General features: G+C 43.6%; 1 pseudogene; it reads left to right on the forward strand.

The window, feature by feature from the left end:
• The first annotated feature begins 729 nt into the window (after positions 1-729).
• Positions 730-20,320, forward strand: LOC116517438 (annotated as a pseudogene).
• The last annotated feature ends 152 nt before the right edge of the window (positions 20,321-20,472 follow it).

A 20,472-nucleotide genomic window follows, 5' to 3' on the forward strand; every position in this document is an offset into this window, starting at 1 on the left:
CAAGACACTGAAGGAAAAAAATGTCCTTAAAAAGTCTTTTTGGAATAGAATAGAATTCTTTTATTGGGCAAGTGTGATTGGACACACAAGAAATTTGCTTTTGATGTATATACTCTCAATGTACACAAAGAAAAATAAAACAGAAATATATAAAATTAGAAAGGAGTTTGCAAATACACATAGGACACGTTTTAAATTAAAGCCAATGATTTTATGATTGGTTTTGCACTGTAATAATAAATGAGCAAATATAATAATAGTTTCTGGGGCGTTTTCTGTGAATAAAGGAACGCTGGAAAGGCTTCCCGCCGTTCACGTACAAACATCCACCTCCCTCGCCTGGCGAGAGGCAAATGCGCCGCCTCAGAAAAGGCGGGAACGGCCCACTCCAAGGAGGAGGAGCTTCACGCTGAGGGGCGGGGCAGAGGAGCCTCCAAAGCATCCAAAGGCGTCAACTGCAGGGGTGGAGCTTGCAACTGCAGAGGCAGGGAGGGAGGCGTGGTTTGGAGCCAAAGCTCCGATTACAAATACGGGGACGCGTTATAAGGGAGGCGGGGAGGGGAAGGAGGGCGGAGTTTCACGTCACGAGACAGAAGGGCGGAGTTTCGTCCGAGCTCACGTAGGGAGGGCTGAATAGTAGGCGGGGCGAAATGTGGGCCAGTGAGGAACAAAGCGTGGCTGGAGGGAAGGGGCGGGGCCTCGGTCCCGGGGATGGTGGGCGGGGCCAGGGGCGGGGCTATTGATGCCTTGGGAGAAGCGGAGTCGGACAGCTGGGAATCGGAGCGATGGCGGAAGCGGCGGCCGAGAAAGGTGAGCCGGAGCGCGAACCCCGAGCTCCGATGCAGCGGGGAACCGGCCGTCACGGGACGCCTCCTTCGTGCAGGCTGCCAGGCGCGCTCTGCGTATGCTCAGAGCCCCCCCTTTTTCTGCATTGAGGACTAGTCTGATGCTCAGATCGGTCCCAGATCTCAACCCCGTGAGAATTCTGCACGTGATTTCCTTGGGGTTACGTGGGCAGGGGCTGGAGGAGGAGGTCTGCTGGCTCCGATCCGGGGCAGGAGGAGAAGAAGAGGAGAAGAGGTGGTGGAAATCTCCCTGGGGCGGATTCCCAAAAGAGGCAACCAGGGGGACAACTAACTCTCCATGGCTGGGATGTTCATTCTACTTAGCATGCCTGTTGAGCGGTGTGGGTGTGATGCACTGCTCATCTTCTCAGTCCGAAAAGCGACCTTTGCAATTAAAATATAAATATAAAAGGCATTAAATACAAAAGGCATTAAATATAAAAGGGATTATATAAAAGGCATTAAATATAAAAGGCATGGGAAGATATCTACAGACCCCTCGCATCCTGGACATAAATTGTTTCCTACTCTCAAAATTACTCTATAGGGCACTGCACACCAGAACAACTAGACACAAAGACAGTTCCCCCCCCCATCACTCTGTTAAACAACTAATTCCACACAACACTGTCAAACTATTCACTGAGGCTGCATTACTATTAGTCTTCATCGTTCCTAGTATCTCTCTCTTTCCTAATACCTATTTCTTTCCACCTATGACTATAACCATCTTGCTTGTATCTTTAACATTTATATTGTTTATTTGTTTCCTAGTATAATTTAATTGCTTATTAGTAACCTATGACTACCGCTAAGTATTGTATCTTATGATTCTTAATGTATTCTATTTTATTTTCTTTATGTACACTGAGAGCATATGTGCCAAAGACAAATTCCTTGTGTATCCAATCACACTTGACCAATCAAGAATTCTATTCTATTCTGTTCATTTCTATTTTCTATTGTATTAATTCCTGTTCTGTTTTGTTCTGTTCTATTCTATTCTATTCTAATCTTTTTCTATTCTATTAAAAATGTTAAACGCAAAAACAAAAAGCAAGATCAGAAAGAATAAGAGGCCCCTAATGAGAACACTTGGAAGGGAGCAGTGGCATTGCTTTGAGGTTGGAAGTATCCCACTTTCAGGAAGAGATTGGACTGCCATTTGTCGGAAATGGTGTAGGGTTTCCTGCCTGATGGGGTGGAGGTGGACTAGATGACCTACAACGTCCCTTCCAACTCTGTTAATCTAATATTATCATGTGGAACAGGATGTGGGATTAGGGGATCTTTGGGCTGGATTAAGCCTGTGCTGGGGTATTTGGGCCTTTGCATCTGGCAAGTCCCAGTGATTAAAATCACAGATTGGGTGTCAGCTGGAATGCAAGTTTTAGTTTATTTTATTTGAATTTTTATGGATGGCAAGAATGAAAGACACAATACACAAAAGTACAGGCACCCCTCAATAGATTGCAATTAGGACCAGAATTTCCGTAGCGGAACAAAGGGATTGTTAAATCAGTTGCATCCAATTATTCAATCTTTTCTGCCGCAACAATTAACTGACTTTGCCTGTTGACTTGGTTCATCGGAAGCAGGCCGGGAAGGCCATAAACGGAGATCATGTGACCCTGGGATGCTGAAACTGTAATGAGTACATGCCAGTTGCCAAGAGCCCAAATTTTGATCATGTGACTGGGATGCTGTGATGGTCATAAGTGCAAGGACCACTCAGAAGTCACTTTTTTTCAGTGCCATTGCACGTTCCAATAGTCGTTAAACGAATCGGTCGTAAATGAAGGATTACTTGTAGCTAAAATACAGTAGAACAAATATTTGCAATAAATGCCTTCCAAATTATATGTAAATGTAAATTTATTCAACAATATAAAGGGCCTCCTTGTGGTTTTTGCTGCTCACTTAACATGAAAAATAGGGACGCGGTGGGTCAGTGGCTAAGACGCTGAGCTTGTTGATCAGAAAGGTCGGCAGTTTGGCTGTTCGAATCTCTAGCACTGCGTAACGGAGCGAGCTCCCATTACTTGTCCCAGCTCTGCCAACCTAGCAGTTCGAAAGCATGTAAAAATGCAAGTAGAAAAATAGGAACTATCTTTGGTGGGAAGGTAACAGCGTTCCATGCGCCTTCAGCGTTTAGTCACATGACCACGGAGACATCTTTGGACAGCGCTGGCTCTTCGGCTTTGAAATGGAGATGAGCACCACCTCCTAGAGTCAGGAACGACTAGCACATGTGTGTGAGGGGAACCTTTACCGTTAACATGAAAAAGTGGGCCTCAGTGTATTACATCCCAGTCTTTGGGAAGTAAAACAAATCAGAACCACAATTAGTGTATGTTTGTGTAAACAAGTACAATGTCTGGGCATTATACAGTCGTTCAGATTCCTGGTGCCATTGGAAATCAAAATCCTGGGGAAATTACCATGCTTTTTAAATTTTTAACAGTAATTGCACATAGCTTTTCTACCATTCTAACACTTGATTTCCCTTTGCAGCTTATTACAGATTCCTTGTGCTTTTCTTCAACTGTCTCTTGACCTTTGGCTCCTACTTCTGTTTTGACATTCCCAGTGTCTTGCAAGAACAGTTTCAAGGGTGAGTGTCTCCCCACCCCCTTTTCTCTCTGACCGTGTTAGAAGTTAGATGACCCTGTTTGATTTCAGCAAATAGATTAGAGGTGCAAAGTTTCCAAGCCTTTTTCAATCCAAATCTTTCCAGAGCTGCAGAGATTAACAATGAACATTTCAGCTGTTTCCGTACCTGAATTATCAAAGGTATATGTAGGAATTCAAGAAACTCTGCACTGTGGGAACGCCAGGCCACATTTTTGATAGCTGATGTAGCAACTTCATTTGTTTTCCATTCATAAGACTCAGGTCCTGCTTTTTACATATTGCTACATACCGGCTTCACACATTGTACTAAGTTATGGTTTTTAAACTATGCTTTATTGATAACTAGCCAATAACCCGGCATTGCCTCGGTACTTATTATAAGGGGAAAATGTCCAGAAATTGTTGGATTGTCCGCCTTATCAGAGGGAATCCCTTGTGGAATACTGTGAAGCCATTACTGTGGCAACTCCACTGCGCTGTACAGTAGAAGCCATTTTACGGCAGTACAGTAGAAGTCATTTTAAGACACAACAGGCTGCATCTTAATAGAACATCTCGAGGAGTGTTAGGGGTGTCTTACTCCCCACAGTATTTGTCTCCAGAGGGTAAGTCATCTGTGTACCAAGTTTGGTTGAAATTGCTTGAGGTGTTCCAGAGTTATGCTGGAACACACACACATACACACACACACATAGCCATTTATATAGTTAGATTGACTGGGCTGTCAAATCACACTAAGCCATAAATCTTGATTAGAAGAGCGCTAATAGCTGCATAGTGCGTTCCTTCGATACACATGGCCAAAACCTAACAAGCAAAAACACCTTGTGCAAGGAATGGAGTTATCTAATTATCTGGAACAAATATGCAGGTGGGCCTCACTATAAATCAGGATGTATTTCATCTTGGCTCCTTTATAATTTCTGATATTGATAACTTTGTTTTCCTTCTGATTTGTCCTCCAGAATCTAACCTGCCCCAACGGAACTCAACACAATGGCACAGAACATAATGCAACAACTGATTGTGTGGAAGGGCTTGGAATGACTCCCGAACAATACAATCTTCTATATGCCATCTATGCCTGGACGTGAGTCAGTCTTTCTCTGTCTCTCTCTCTCTTCGTCTCTCTCTCTCACACACACATAATACTATTATCTCCACCTCCTCCTTGTGATTTATTATTTTTTTGTTCTCTTAGTAATGCACTGGGGTGATTGTGGCTGGCTTCCTGATTGACAAACTTGGAAATCGCTGTAAGTTTGGAGGAACTGAACTATTTATTTAATTTCTGTGCCTGCCCATCTCAACCCGGGTGACTGTGCCGTTGTTTTCTTTACCACTTGGCTTGCCCTCTCTCTGAGATCATCTGGGGCTTGGGGTGGAGAGACTGTTCTGTATGTTCTTCTCAAATCCAGCTGGCTAAAGAAGAAGACCTTTTCTGCACTGTTCATGCATGATGAAGAGTTGCATTTCCGGAAGGTTATTGGCATTGATCTGTGTCCGAGAATTTTCACAAGGAGCTTTTAAATGTGAAATAGAAGGATTTGCTTCAGCCACGTCTATCTGTGTACATTGAATGCTCAAAATGTATAAAGGACTCAGTTCTGGTTTGGGATGTATTTTTGAAAATAAGCTTTGTTTCGGATATTTAAAACTAGTCAGTTGGATACCCGTGCTTCGCTACAGAACTATGCGATCAGACTTGATAAATTGACAGTTAAAGCTTGAACATTAATGAGTAGTTACGATTGGCCTCTCCTCTCCCCTTCTCTCCCTCAGGCTCTCCCCACAGAATCCTCTCTTCTCTCCTATCCCCTTCTCTCCCCCAGGCTTGCCCCACAGAAGCCTCTCCTATCTTATCCCCTTCTCTCCCTCAGGCTTGCCCCTTGGTCCTCATCCCAGCCTGCAGGCCTGATGAGTCATGCCCTGGCAGTTGAAACAGAGTTCTTTTCAGGTGGGGAGGAGAGTAGAACATCTAACTCCTTAGCATCAGAGTGTGTTAATAATAATATTAGAAATACTAATGATCTGATGGCCATTTCAAAAACTCCTTTCTTATCAAGCTAAGAGGAACATACGTGCCAAATTTCAAGTTTGTAGGTTTTATGGTTCTGGAGATTTCATGATGAAGCGTGAGTGGTATTTCGCTTATTCCACCTCTCCGATTCCAATTCACGTGCCTGTTATAAAAGCCACATGTTTTGCCTGTATAATTTTTCCCTTATACGTTTTTTTCTCCTCCTCTCTATAGTTGGTGTCTTTGTCTTCTCGTTTCTGACTGTCTTGGGATCGTCCGTTTTTGCACTGGGCTCTCATCTAAAAGGAACTCCGTACCTCTTGCCTCTGATGTAACTGGCAGATTGCTTTTTGGTTCTGGAAATGGATCGCTTACAAGTAAGGGACGAGCAGGGCCCTCTCCATAGAACATTTGTCTTATAGGGGAATGGAAGCCTATGAATGTTTGCTATGATCTCCAAAATTATGCCTTTTTTTTTCAGTGGAAAAGTGATGCGGCTTTGTTTTAATTTATAAATGAAATGTATAGCTTCAAGTGTAGACAATTGAAATAGCAGCATTTAAACCCTTGCCACCTTCAGAAATAATATAACAGAGAATGCAAATGAAACCAGTGTCAATTGAGATCTCTAAATGGTTGCTTTCTTGTCCAATTCTGGGAAAATAAATTAAGAAAGAAGATTAGTGGGAGATGAAATAATATGATAATGATGCGGAAAAAAACCCATTATTCTCATTCAGCGTAGCATTCGGGTAAGAGGCTCTTGCGAAGTCTTCAGCCTAAAGCCAAGTGAGCTTCTTGGCAGACAGAAGCATCAATAAGATGATATAGAAAGTAGAAATTGTGCATTACATGCAGAGAGAAAAGCAGTGGAAGTTACTCATCCACTCTTACCATGTACAAAACAAGTTCAGACTGCCGTGGAAAGATAATTCTGATATCAAGAGGGCATTTTTATACAAAGGGCAGCTTAATTATGGACCCCAGAGAGGTACCATCGTTATGCTCTGGTAGGCAGCTCACCAAGACCTTCCATTCCAGGCAAGATGGGGAATCTGGTTTAAGTCTGTGGATGTTAATGCTGCATGTGGGGAAATTGTTGATTCAAAAGGGAAGGGATGAGCATTTTGAAAGATGTTTCAACATTTATTTATTGGACACCCAATAAATCCAATGAATTCTAGGCAGCCAGTCCCAGGGGACTTTATTAAAATAGACTAGAATGGATTTTATTTTTGCTGTGTATTCTTTCTTCATAGTATTTAACTTTCTTTCTCCTTTCTTCCTTTATCTTTCTCTTGTTCCTTTTTTCCCTTTCTTTTTCTTTTTTCTCTCTCTTTCCCTTTTCTTTCTCTCTCTTCTTTCTCTTTCCCTACCTCTTTCTTTCTCTTTCGTTCTTACCCTACCTTTCTTTTATTTCTCTTATTTCTCTCTCTTTCCCTACCTCTCTTTTTTCTTTCTTTCATTCTTTCTTTCCTTATTTTTCTTTTTTCTTTTCCTTCCTTCCTTTCCCTACCTTTTCTTTCTCTCTTCTTTCTTTCTCTTTCCCTACTTCTTTCTTTCTTTCTTTTTCTCTTTCTTTCCCTTCTCTTTTCCTTTTTTCTTTCTTTTCTTTTTTTTTCCTGTTCCCTCCTCATCCTTTTTTTTCTTTCTTTTCCCTTTTCTTTTATTTCTTTTTTTCATCTTTCCCTATCCGGTCTTTCTTTTCTTTCTTCCTTTCATCTTTCTTTATTTTTGTTCTTTTTTCTTCCTTCCTTTCTTCCCTACCTTTTTCTTCTTTCTCTCCTTTTCTTTCTCTTTCCTATCTTTCTTTTGTCTTTTTTTCTTTCTTTCTTCTTTTTTTCTTTTCCTTCCGTTCTTTCTACCTTTTTTTCCTCTCCTTTCTTCTTTCTCTTCCCCTACCACTCTTCTTTTTCTTTCTTTCTTTCCTTCTTTTCTTTTCTTCCTTTTTCTTTCCTACCTTTCTTTTCTTTTCTTCTTCTCTCGCTTTCTTTCTTCCCTTTTTCCCTTCTTTCTTTCTCCTCTTTCTTCTTCTTTCTTTCTTTCTTCTTTTTTCTTTTCTTTCTCCTTCCTTCTTTCCCTACCTCTTAACTTCTTTCTATTCTTCTTCTATCCTTCCTTTCTTTCCATTCTTTTTTATGCTTCAAGTGTCCTGCTTGCCTCCTTAATGGAGGCACCGGGGTTTTATAAAGTTCAGGAAAAAATGCCGCCCTCTGCATTGCTCTGTCCTGAGACTTTATGTTACAGCCCGTTGAGTGACACTGATCTCTCTTCTGCGTTTTGAGTTGTGCAGAACCGCATCACGGCCTTTTGGTTCAAGGGGAAGGAGCTGGCGCTTGCCTTTGGCCTGACGCTCTCTTTCTCCCGCCTTGGCAGCGTCCTCAACTTCTTTTTCACCCAGCAGTTTGAGAGCCATTTTGGGATCCAGTGGACCCTTTGGGGAGGTGAGTTTCTCTTGGAGCATGATACTATATTTGATGCTTTGAATACAAAGTGTCCGGGTTCCATTTGTTTCCCGTCCCCCCGTAACAACCTCTTTTTGGACGCAGTGCAAGACGGATTCAAATTTCCTGCCATCCTCATAATGCTGTTAATACTTTTACATCATTAAGCCCCCCATTTATATCATCTTATGATTTTAACTATATATTATTAGGCGTATTTCCATCTTTTCCCTCCATTTTCCACCTTCCTCTAATAACTTTCCAACTAATGTTTTTCTTGTTTGTAACCCGGCATAATCATTTCACCTTCCATTATTATAACCTACTACTTTTTATGCACCTTAATTAGTTTACCTTGATTCTTTTTTGCTTGCAATCCTTTCTAACCATACACACATATTACATTTCAATGTTACAGTTAATTGAAGTTCACAATAGCATATGCTTTACAAACATTAGGTATACTCTAAAAGAAAAACTAGCAATATGGATTTTTTTCTTTGAGAATACAATTATTAATGCCATTGATACCAAATGCGGTTTGCTAAAAGGCAAAACACCATGTAAAATAGAGAAGGAAGGGCGGTAAAGAGAAGAGAAGAAGGATATAGGAGAGGGAAATAGAAGGAGGGAAGGAAGAGGAAAGGTGTGGAAAGAGAGAGAGAAGAGAGCAAGGGGAAGTAGAGAAGAGTGAGAAGGCAGAGGGAAGAAAGAAGGTAGGGAGGAAGAGAGAGGGAGAGTTGAAGATGAAATCGACTGTAATATGGTGTATGGAAAGCAGAAGAGCAAATAAAAATTGAAAGGCTTAGTGGCAAAAGGAATTGATATATTACTGAATACTCAAAAACTGCTTGTTAAGATACTGGTATACTTTGGATTATATGTATCATTAAAAAATAAAAAACTTTTGACCAAAAATAATATATCAGGGTTCCTAGTAACGCATCCACCAAAAGCAGAACTCTGAGACAGAGATTCATCAAAGAACATGTTTATTGGATACATCATATCAGCACAGCTGGTAAAACCAACTCTAAAGTTTCTTGCGGTTTCAGCCTAATTAAAAGCGCAGTGGTTTCCCTCCCCAAGGTCACATTGTCCAATTAAGTAGTTGACAGGCTGCTTGCTCGCTCCTCTCCTCCTTCAACTCATTGGAATGACCTTGGTTCCCACAAGAAAGCTTTTGTTTTGACTGCTAGCCAGTCTGTCTACTTCCCCCTCCCTCCCCACCCTTCAGAGTTCATGGCAACTATGAGGCAGCAAAAGATGGCCTCTGCCAGGTTCCCTTCAGAGTTGACACAAAGGTTGCCAAGATCTAAAGAGCTTCATGCCAATCATAAGGTCCACCATTGATGGAGGTTCTAACCATTGGTTGTCTCTGTTCACAGGAGCTTTGTTATGCGTGCTGGGCTTTATTTCAGCCATCACCGTTAGCGTGCTGGACAAAGTGGGCACCAAGCAGCTCGGCTTGGATGGAGTTCTCCAGCAAGAGTCCAAGAAAGTGGTAAGTTAGGGTGGATGTCGGGACGGGCAACTTCTGCTTTATTTTTATCATCTTTCGGATGCCAGTCATTCATGATGCTGACAGTCCAGAGAGATGTCAAACATTTAAAGCTGATTGTGCTCGCCCAGTTTTCCTATCTCTGGAAAGGAGAGGATTGCGGGTGTGTGTGTGTGTGTTTCGAATGGCTTTGGGATTCTGAATACTTATTGGCTTTGCCTTCTGACTCAGTTCTTACATTCTGCTAAAGCCGTTGTTGATGCTTTTGTGGAATAAGCTAGTTGGGTGGCCTTAAAGAACGCTCTGAGCCAAAACTAAATGAACTGTGTTAAGGATAGATTAATATGAACATCTGGTACTCCCCTTGTTTTGCTGGTTGATTTGCCTGTGGTGGGTGGGAGATTGATCTTGCAAATGTAGTTCAAGTGTTGCCTTCTATAGGAGAAAAGCTTCGTTCTTCCTCAGTTTATTTCCTCTGGGTCTCTGGTACTTTAAATGCAAATGTGTTGTGGCGCCAGTGTCCAGCGAGATGGCGGTAGATTCAGACAGTAGGAGTTGGGGAGGAACATGGGCCAGTCTTGGAATCTGGGGAAGGCTCTGATGAGGGCTCTGTGTCGGAGGCAGAGAGGGGCCAGAACCGTATGCCAGTTATCAGCTGCCTTCAGAGTCGACATCAGTGAGGCAGACGAACAGCTGGAGCCTGTTCCCAGTGTGCACATGTGCAGAGCTGCCAGGAGAAGGGAACAGCTAAAGAACAGGTCGACTGGGGAGTAAAGGCACATGTGGACGATGAATGGCCCTCCCATAGGGAATAAAAAGGAACAAAAGGGGAGGGGAATTTACAGGAGACAATTAGTCAATTCATAGGGTGAAGATCTGTTCCTGACTTCTTGCCAAGTAATTGCTGCTACAGCATGGCGTTTGGAAGATATCAGCCTGGCAGCTCTCCAAGCTTGATCAGGTCTGTAGTTATAAAACCTCATGAAAATCTGTTTGCCGGGACTTTGCAAAAAAAAATTGTGCGCCGAACCAGCAGTAATGCGGCAGGAACCCACCCACCCACCCTGATGCGCATGCCTGGTTTTTGGTCTGAAAACGGCCCAAAATGCCCCCCTCCCAAAACGGCCTACTTTCAGGCCATTTACAGGTGCTCCAGCGCCTGTGAAGACCAGCTGGCCGATGCGCGTGCGTGCCGGAAACCAGAAGAGCAGCTGGCGATGGCATGCATGCCACAGAGAGGCCTTATGTGTGCTACTTCTAGCACGCGTGTCATAGGTTCGCCATCACAGGGCTAGAGCAATGGCTCTCAACCTGTGGTCCGCGATCCCTTGGAAGGGAGGCGCAATATCATCACAGAGTCCACAAGCCTTGAAGAAACGTGAATATTTTAATCATGGGGATGCATGGCCACAACAGGTATTTAAAGGGGGCTCATAGTAAGAAAAGCTTGAGAGCCACTGGGCTGGAGAGAGCTGCCTTTAAGAGAGCTAATCCTCAGAGCTGTGGTTGCAGGTAATTAATGCGCCGTTTATTTTTAACTTCCAGAAAGTTCAAGATATCCGGCACTTACCGCTTCGCTACTGGCTTTTGGTGCTAACTATAATGTTCTTCTACAATGGGATCTTCCCATTTGTGGCCGATGCAAGGTAAACCTTTTCATTTTGCAAAGTGGGAAAGACTTGGCTGTTGGCAAGAATGGAGCAATCCCGGAGCGTGCAGTGTTCCCCCCCCCCGAGAATCGGGGTGAAGCTCAAGAAGGAAAGGAAAACTCCTTACATGACACAAATTGATTGAATGGAGTTAAAACAGGAGTCCCTCTGTAAGGAAGATGGGCAGTTTGGATTGACAAATAGATGAGAAAGTACCATAGTTTTGGAGTATAAGCACCCTCCCCTACCCTCCTAAAAGAAGGTGGAAATGTTGGTGTGTCTCATACACCGAATACAGTCATTCTTGGCCTCCCGAAACCCCACCCTGCACATCCTGTTTTTGCAAAAAATGGCCCTGTTTTTCACAAAAATGGGCGCGCAGAGGGTTTGGGAGGCCTACAAAGTGCTCTTGGGGGTTGGGGAGGGCAAAAACTGTTTTTCTTTACCTCTTTCAAAATCGGGTGCGTCTTATACTCTGTGTCTTATAGTCTGAAAAATACAGTACCTTATCAGGAAGAACTGCGATTTCCGCGGGTCGCCTATGAGCCAATGATGAAGGAAGACACGGACACGAGTCTTCTCTCGGGATGAGACGACCCAGAGCATAGTCTGGATGACTCTTTTATTGAGCATACACAAAGAAAGGGTGGAGTCACATGGTCTATGTGGACCAATCATGGTTGTACAAGTCTATGGTATATGGTAACTCATTTACTTCCATGTAGACCTCTGAACCTAGAGAATGCCCATAGTCAGCAAATAAATCTTTACTAGCATGCAAACTTCGACCCCTACTTAATACTGCAGAGTCAGCATGCAAACTTCTGACCCACTTAATACTGCAGAGTCAGCAGGTGGTGACCTCTGCCCTACTTAGTGCTGAGAGTTAACAAGTTTGTAATCTCTGACCTTATGGTAAGTGATTACTGCTGATTCGCATAGTGTTCCAGCATACCTTTGCATGCCTACACTTATGTTACAACAAAGAACAATTGAATTTCCTTAAAGAGGATGGGTTCTCCAGTTGTAGAGATCTTCTGATCTTCTTTGTAGATACTGCTGTGCCGGCTTCCACAAAATAGGAATTCAGGGATAAACATGACTCACACATGACTCCTTTTTATACAGTTTCCGAGATCAATACGGCAGTAGCAATAGCACTTAGACTATATACCGCTTCACAGTGCTTTACAGCCCTCTCGAAGCGGTTTATAGAGTCGGCATATTGCCCCCAAATCATCTGGATCTTTATTTTAGCAACTTCAGAAGGACGGAAGGCTGAATCGACTGTGAGCTGGTCAGGATCGAACTGCTGACAGTCAGCAGAGTTAGCCTGCAATACTGCATTCTAACCACTTTGCCACCACAGCTGTTTATAAAGCAGCTGAGAGAAGTTTTAAAACAGAGCTAATTTGGTCAAGCTATTTGGTCACCTGTTGTGGCCCAGCAGGAGCCATTGGAGCTGCCACCAGATTCCGACAGCAGGGGCCCTATGAGTCAGCTCTGGAGGATGTGGAGTACCCTGGACAGGGTTCTGACTTCGAGCAGGGCGCAGAGAGGCTGGTTGGCCACCAAGAGGCTCCCTGAGCATTGGACCAATGGGGGGGGAAACAAGGGAGTGTGATCCTGACGTCAGCAGTGAGTTGTTCCTGGATGCCCGCACCGAAGAGCTAATAGGCGTCAGGAACAGTTGCGCAAGTACAGGAGGTAATTGCACACAGTGGTGGTAATTAGGCTCCTCTCCAGACTATAAAAGGACTGCTTGTGCAAACACCCCTTTTGCAGTAGTCAACGCAGGAACTAATGTTGGAGAACATTATTGAGCTTGGCAGGCTGGATTGCTGCCACGGCTTATCTGTGTGGATTGCTGCCCAAGCTTGTCTGTGCCGGTTTGCTGCCAAGGACCTGTCTGTCTGTTAATTAAATGCTGTAACTTATCTTTGGCTCAGAGTTTGTTGGTGTGGGACGAGGGGGGTCAGAACAGTCACCCATATTGCAGTAAGAAGCAAGTAAGTTGGGAAGTAGCTGTGATCCCTTGGATTTCCAAGATGTTCTTGACCGACAAATCATTTCTAGGCATGCTTTAATGCCGCTGATTCAAGCCCCGGTGACATGAATTTTAAGTAAAGATCAGTCAAAGGAACCAGTGAAAATAGTTTTGAAGAGAAAGAACAAGGTCTGAAGGATGCTGATTCTGGGGATGCCCACCCTCACCCTACAAAGCTTCCACCAGCCAGCTTCCTGTGCAGTCCTTGGACCCAAAATGCTAGCTGTGGCTTTTCTGTCCATTGTTGCAGCTTCTTCCAAAGAAGGAGCTGATTGTCTTAGGGATGCTTTCCTTGACACTTTCAAATTTGTGCGATCTCGACAAGTCTCCTGCTTGATTTTTCTAAACCAGCAAAATAGAAATATTGATTTTTTGGGGTGGTGGGGAGAGAGAAATAGGAAAGATGAGGCTAGATGCTAACCAAGGACAACGCGGAACATCTGAATTTTGCATCTGGTTTTGTGCAAATGTTAAAAGTTAGAAGCTAGGAATCCCCTGGTGGAGATTTCTATACTTGTTGAGACCTGAGCAAAGTTGGGTCATAGAATGGTCCTTTCCAGCACTGTGTGAAGCAATAGTTATTGAATACTTGGCGAATAATCAATCATCAAGCTAGTGCTGCCTTTGGATGAATCACTACCGTATTTTTCGGAGTATAGGATGCACCGGAGTATAAGACGCAGCAAGGTTTTGAAGAGGCAAATAAAAAAAGTTTTTGCACTCTGCAAACCTCCAAAAACCGGCCTGTTTTTGCAAAAACGTACCCATTTTTTCTCAAAAAAAGGTGAACAGCCTTTAGTGGGCTACAGAGCGCTGGGGGGGGGGGGGAATGAGCAAAAAACAGACTGTTTTTGCAAAAACAGGCCCATTTTTTTTAAAAAAGGGCATGGATAGCCTCTAGGAAGTTTATAGAGTGCTCCTGGGGCAGGGGGGTTTAAAATTGAGTTCATTCTGCCCTCCTCAGCCCCCAGGAGCTCTCTGAAAGCCAGAAAACGGAAGAGCAGTCCCGTGGCGCATGCATGCTCTGGGAAGCTGAGCTTTCACTTTCTGGTATGCATGCACATGTGAAGACCAGCTGTCCGGCATGCATGCGCACATCAGAAACCGAAAAAGCAACGGACGACGGCGAGTGTGCCCAGAAAGATGGCTCTGTGTGCCACTTCCGGCACGCATGTCATAGGTTTGCCGTCAGACAACTAGGATAAGGTTGGGAAATTTCTCTTAAGTTCACAATGAAAACACCATATTACCGTGTTTCCCTGAAAAAGACAGGGTCTTATTTTCTTCTGAACCCCCCCCCCCAAATAAGCGTTTGGCCTTATTTTCGGGAGACCTTATTATTTTTGAGGTGCAGGAGGCCCTTTAACCTCAGCCTGTGGATCAGCTGACCCAGAGAGGGACGGAAGTTCTGTCTCTTTTTCTGGCACACTCTTACCAGCCCTGGCATTGCTGGGCCTGCCGTTCTTTTACGGCCGCCACTAAGAGAAGGGGCGCGGTAGCCAGGATTTGCGAGAGCAGCCTCCACGAAGCCATTCTGCGTGGATGGCAGGTACATGTGGGGCGCCTGGGGTACGTTTCCCCCTTCCCTGCCCCAGGATATGGCGGGGACCAGCTGTGTATGAGTTTAAATATTTTAGGGGAGGTCTTATTTTCGGGGGAGGGTTTATTTTAGTGCATGCACTCAAAAGACCGATTGGGGCTTATTATCCGGGAAGGTCTTATTTTGGGTGAAACAGGGTAGTTGTGTCCTTCCACCTTGGTACTTGAGAGACCGCCTGCTGCCAATTACCTCCTCTAGACCGATTAGATCCCACAGATTAGGCCTCCTCCGAATTCCATCCACTGGCCAGTGTCGACTGGCGACTATCTGGAGGAGAGCCTTCTCTGTGGCCGCTCCGACCCTCTGGAACGAACTCCCGTGGAGATTCGAACCCTCACCACCCTCCAGACCTTCCGCAAAGCCCTTAAAACCTGGCTATTCCGACAGGCCTGGGGCTAAAAAGCTTCTACCCCCTTCTCGAATGGTATGACTGTTGTATGTTTTAAATTGCGTGTCGTTTTAATTTTTGTCTGCACCCCCTCCCTTGGTTGAGTTGTGAGCCGCCCTGAGTCCCCTTCGGGGGGAAAGGGCAGCATATAATAAAATAAACATTAACATTAACATAACATTAACATATGAGGTTCTCAGGTTGCTTGGAAAATTGTCTAGACTTTGGTTTCGCTTGCCAAAGGCGGAATCTTAGAACTGAACCATGTCACCAACGGCTATTAAAAACACTAAATGATCAATTTAGAAGAGTTGACTTGTTTGTATAAGGATGATGCTTTTTTTCCCATCTCCACATCAGTGTCAAATAATCTGATCTGGAGGCCTAATGGGTTTTCTTTCTACTGTCCCCTTTCCATTTCTCTTTTTCTAGTAAGTTTATCCAAGATAAGTATCCTGGCTACAGTCAACAGGCAGCTGCATATATAGCTGGAGCGGTTTACGACAGCTCTCTTGTGCTCTCGGCGGCCGTTGGCATACTGATTGTAAGTTTGAAGGATGGTTTTAAGACTCGAGGGTAGAAATGGGGCAATAGGTTGATGGGGCATTTGCCTCCGTTTGCCTTTGTGGAGCAACCCGTAAAGGCAATCCATAAAATTGTGCAAATGGGAACAAAGAAGCCTGAAAAGAATAAAGAACAAGGTGTGCGACTTTTTCTGGGGCGAAGGCTGCATTGAGTTTTTGCTGCCCTGTTCCGAAATGTGAGTACGACATGGACAAAAACTGTCCTGTCCCCCCCCTCTCTGGTTAGCCCCGATGTAATTAATCTCGAAGTCATCAAATCATCACTGGAAAAAAATATTTGGGGAACAAATTTTGGGAAATGGTATAATTCATTCCTTTTCTTTTAGAGGGTAGGTTTTTTTGGGGGTGGGGTTTAGAAGTTTGTGGTTTTGAAAAATAGAATAGAATAACGGAGTTGGAAGGGACCTTGGAGGTCTTCTAGTCCAACCTCCTGCTTAGGCCGGAAACCCTACACCACCTTTGGAACGAATCCCCATGGAGATTCGAACCCTCACCACCCTCCAGGCCTTCCGCAAAGCCCTTAAAACCTGGCTGTTCCGACAGGCCTGGGCTAAAGAGCTGTTGCCCCCATCTTGAATGGTATGACTGTCGTGTGTTTTTAAATTATGTATTGTTATGTATCGTTTATTTTTTATTTTTGTCTGTACCCCCCCCCCTTCCCTGATTTGATTTGTTAGCCGCCCTGAGTCCCCTTCGGGGGAAAAGGGCGGCATATAAATATAATAAATTAAATTAAAATTAAATTAAATTAATTAAATTCAGACATGGTTATCCAATGTCTTCTTTACAACTTCCAGTGTTGGAGCATTCACAACTTCTGGAGGCAAGCTGTTCCACTGATTCATTGTTCTAACAAAAATGTGAATTACATTTTTTAAAGCTAGATTTCTGTGTGGCCCCAATAAGCCGAATGCATTGACATCACCCTATTTGTGATCTGTGTGCATGCACGCATGTGTGTCTTCAGCTCAGTGCTGGCTTAGTGACTGCAGTTTCCTTGACAAGATTTCAGAAATGCTTGGTCCTTCACTTCTTCCTAGAGCTGAGAGAGTGTGACTGGCCCAAGATCATCCAGCTGTCTAAGGCAAGACTAGAACTCACCTTCTCCCAAAGCTTGATGCTGGCTCTCATTTCTCTTTCTGCTTTTTTCCAGGATTATATCGGGCTGAGGGTGTTTGCTGTTGGCTGTGCGGTGCTCACGTTGCCCGTATTTGCTCTCTTGGCCTTCACCTTCGTTCCCCCACTAGTCTCCACCATCTGGTTAGGAATCACCTACTCCTTTGCAGCTGTAAGTTTTCAGAGCTGTTCATGTATTGATTCTCTCCTGATTTCTACTCAACTTTTCAGCCAGGGGGAAATTTCTGGTATTGACCTAACTTTGTCCCATGTTGCCGGGTTCTTCTTTAGAGAGAAAAGGTTAGGAGGAGGCGAGGAGAAAGCGAGTCAGAGCAGGAGAACTATCTGGCAGGCAATTTAAGCGGGATTTTGATTTTGCTGAGTCTCACATTCCACTGCTGGCTTCAACTGTTTTAGAATCGGAGGTCATGGAGCACGTAGAGTCTAATTTCTGCTCGTTGCAGGAATCCAAATTTAAGTGTCTGGGAGGTTAAGCGCTCCTGAGAAATGAGTTGGCTCCTGTTAGTGGGAATAGAATGAGTCCGTCTATCCAGGGACCTCCAATCTTAACAACTTTAATTCAAGTGAAGTCAATGAGGAAACCAGCCACCACCTGATGTTGTGCTTAATCACTGCACATGATTCCTTAACACCATAATCTGAACTGTCATTGTACACTGAAGATCGCACTTGATTTTGTTGTACAAGGTGCATGGACAATAAAGTAAACTGACTAACTAATGTCAGGGTTCCAAGTAACACCCACAACAAAAGAAGACTCCGAGTTTCTTAAAAGTTCCATTTTTATTAGAAATGTCGTTATGGGCACATCTGGGAAAGCCCAAATCTGAAAGCTTCCATGTTTTCCCCACCCAAAAGAAAGTCCAAGTCCCTGCCCAGCCCACATGCCCATCACATTGTCCAATCAGGCACCATCAAAAACTGGAGATGCCTCCCAGTCACACCATCGCAGCTGCAGGGCAAGATGGCCTTGACTTTCTGAGAAAGGAATGTTATTTTGACTATATATCACCCACACTCTATATAATCCCCCCTCCCATTTTTCTACAGTAGAAAATGTGGCAGGCCTGAAGTCCGAAATGTAAAAGATGGCATTTAAAACTTGTAGATCAGAGTTGAAGTCCACAATTCTTAAAAAGTTGCCAAGATTGGAGACCCCTGACATAAGCAGCCTAATCTGTGGCATCCCATTGTGATTATCAGTAAACAGAGGCTTTAGAAGAAGGTTGGGATCTTGTGATCACTTACGAGTTGTTGATAAGAACTCCTGTTTATTCTGGACTCTTTAACAAGTTCATCTCAGCATTTCTCAACCTTAGCCATCTTAAAATGCATGGACCGGCTAGGGAATTTTGGGAGTTGAAGTCCGCACATCTTCAAGCTATTAAGGTTGAGAAACTTGGCTTTCATCCGATTGTTTCCTCCGAGATGAAGCTACTGTGAAGTTTGAGTCTTCCTTCCTGCAAAAGTGGATTTTTTTCCTCACACCATTTCTCCGGACTGTCTTTTCAACTCTCTTTTGTTCAGGCCAGCATGTGGCCTTCAATTCCGCTTGTGGTTCCTCAAGCAACGTTGGGAACGGCTATGGGGTGGCGACGTCCGTGCAAATGATCGGTATCGGACTCTCTAATGTGATCGTGGGACGGATTTTGGGAACAAAGTCCAGGTAGTAACTGTCTTTCTGCTTATGAAAGTTAAGAGTTTACACGTGACTGCAGGGATATTGCAATGTCATAAATGTGAACAAGGATCATAAGTCCCCTTTTCAAGTCCGTTCAAACGGTTACTAAGTGAACTGCTATAAGTCAGGACCATCTGTATCTTACGGAACTAATGCGATATGATGTAAATGCTTGGGCTTGTTCCTCTTGCTCCATATTCAGGCCAGTAATGTTTTTCTTTTTTTAAAAAAACCTTTGCCAGTGAACTGAAGATCCCCTTATGGCGCTGGCAACAGATGATGATCTTCATGCTGGCCAACACCATCGCTTGCATTGGCACCTCTGTCTGCCTTAACATAGTAGATAAGAAGCAGGTAAGAATCCATCTTGGCCGATTACAAGGGGGAATCCCTTACCCTGGACTAAGGTCCATAAAGGTTCAACTTTCACCAAACTTTCCCAAATTCTATGAATTCCCAGGGTGGCATGTTGAACCGCTCGACCAACGCTCCCCAACTGAGGCAGTGGCCCAACCGTCTGTTGACACAGCTCCCCTTCTCAATGAGACGGAAGAACCATCGATCAACTGAAGAAGAGGCCTTCGGGATGGAGTAGAACGTAAATGAGCCTCATTCTTCAATGTGTCCCCCTTTATTTGGGGGTTTAGTAAGAAATTTAAGGAACGGGGCGTAAATCCGGTGTATAGGAATAGCTGCTTTTCAAGTAGCTGCTTGGTGCTATGTGTTAACTGAAAATCTTACACTATATAATTCTACCGCTGCCGCAAGTGCGAGATGTTTTAATGCAATTTTGAGTATTTAACCATTAAGATGTCTTCTTTATTGCGGGAAGTTTTTCTGCTGAAGAGATTGAAATAATTTTTCTGTAGATCTTAATTGGATGGAAGGCGGGAATGTGAAATTACTCTGTGCAAGCAATTGTATATATACAAACCTTGCACTCTTTTTTAAAAAAAAGTCCTCTTGCACTGTTGAAAGACTAATATTGGATTTCATCCTTGTAGCACCCATCACAGCAGTATTATCAAAATCCTTTATAATTTCCTTTTCCAAAATTTTAGGTCAAGGTCTGCCTTCCTCACGTCTATTTCAATTATATTGGCTTCTTTTTGAAATCTATTCTGACAGCATTGAAAATCCTAATATAATATATTCGGGAACTGAGGTATTATAGTACAGTGCCAGATATTTCAGTTTCCATTTCTCTTCTTTATTTCTTCTGAAGGAGGATTCCAATAGCTCCTTCCTGACCATTGGGGGATATAAAGGCTAATATGAACGATGATTGATTTGACTGCATATTGAAATATTCTGCATTGAAATATTCTGAATCTCTTTAGCGCAATATCCTTTACTGGTAATTGTGGCCATATAAGTTGGTAATTTGTCAAGAGGGCTGTGTTTAACTTTGCTCTAGAAGTAGAAACGTAATACCCGTCAAGATAATCTATTAACACTGTTAACTATATTCACTTCAGAGTTAAGCACTCTGGATAGGCAAACCCATCCCAGAGGCATTTGATGCTTTGAGCCAGCAGTAAGTAACGTGATCCAGTTATGAGTTAGCTTTTGGCTCTGCTGTCCCTCAAGTGGTTAGCTGGCCTTAGACTTCAGATGTTGCATAGCAATTAGAAATATAACCGGCCCATGCCAATAACTCTCCCCAGCGATATCTAACCAATTACTGATGGGATTCACTGCTTGGTAAGACCTCCAGAATTTGGAAAAAGACAGTATTTTGCAGGCAGATGGTATACAGGCCTCCCTGAACATAGATGGATGGGTTTCTGTAAAAATACACAACAGCATTCTTGGCCCTCTTCCTTTAATCACATCCCCATCAAATTGAAAGCTCATTTTTAGCACAACTAGACAACCCATGACTCGGAAGGGACATCTTGGAGATATTTCCCGACCAGGTTTCCCAATGTCTTCAAAATCA

This window comes from Thamnophis elegans, chromosome 14 (genome assembly GCF_009769535.1).
Source record: "Thamnophis elegans isolate rThaEle1 chromosome 14, rThaEle1.pri, whole genome shotgun sequence".
Lineage (NCBI taxonomy): Eukaryota > Metazoa > Chordata > Lepidosauria > Squamata > Colubridae > Thamnophis > Thamnophis elegans.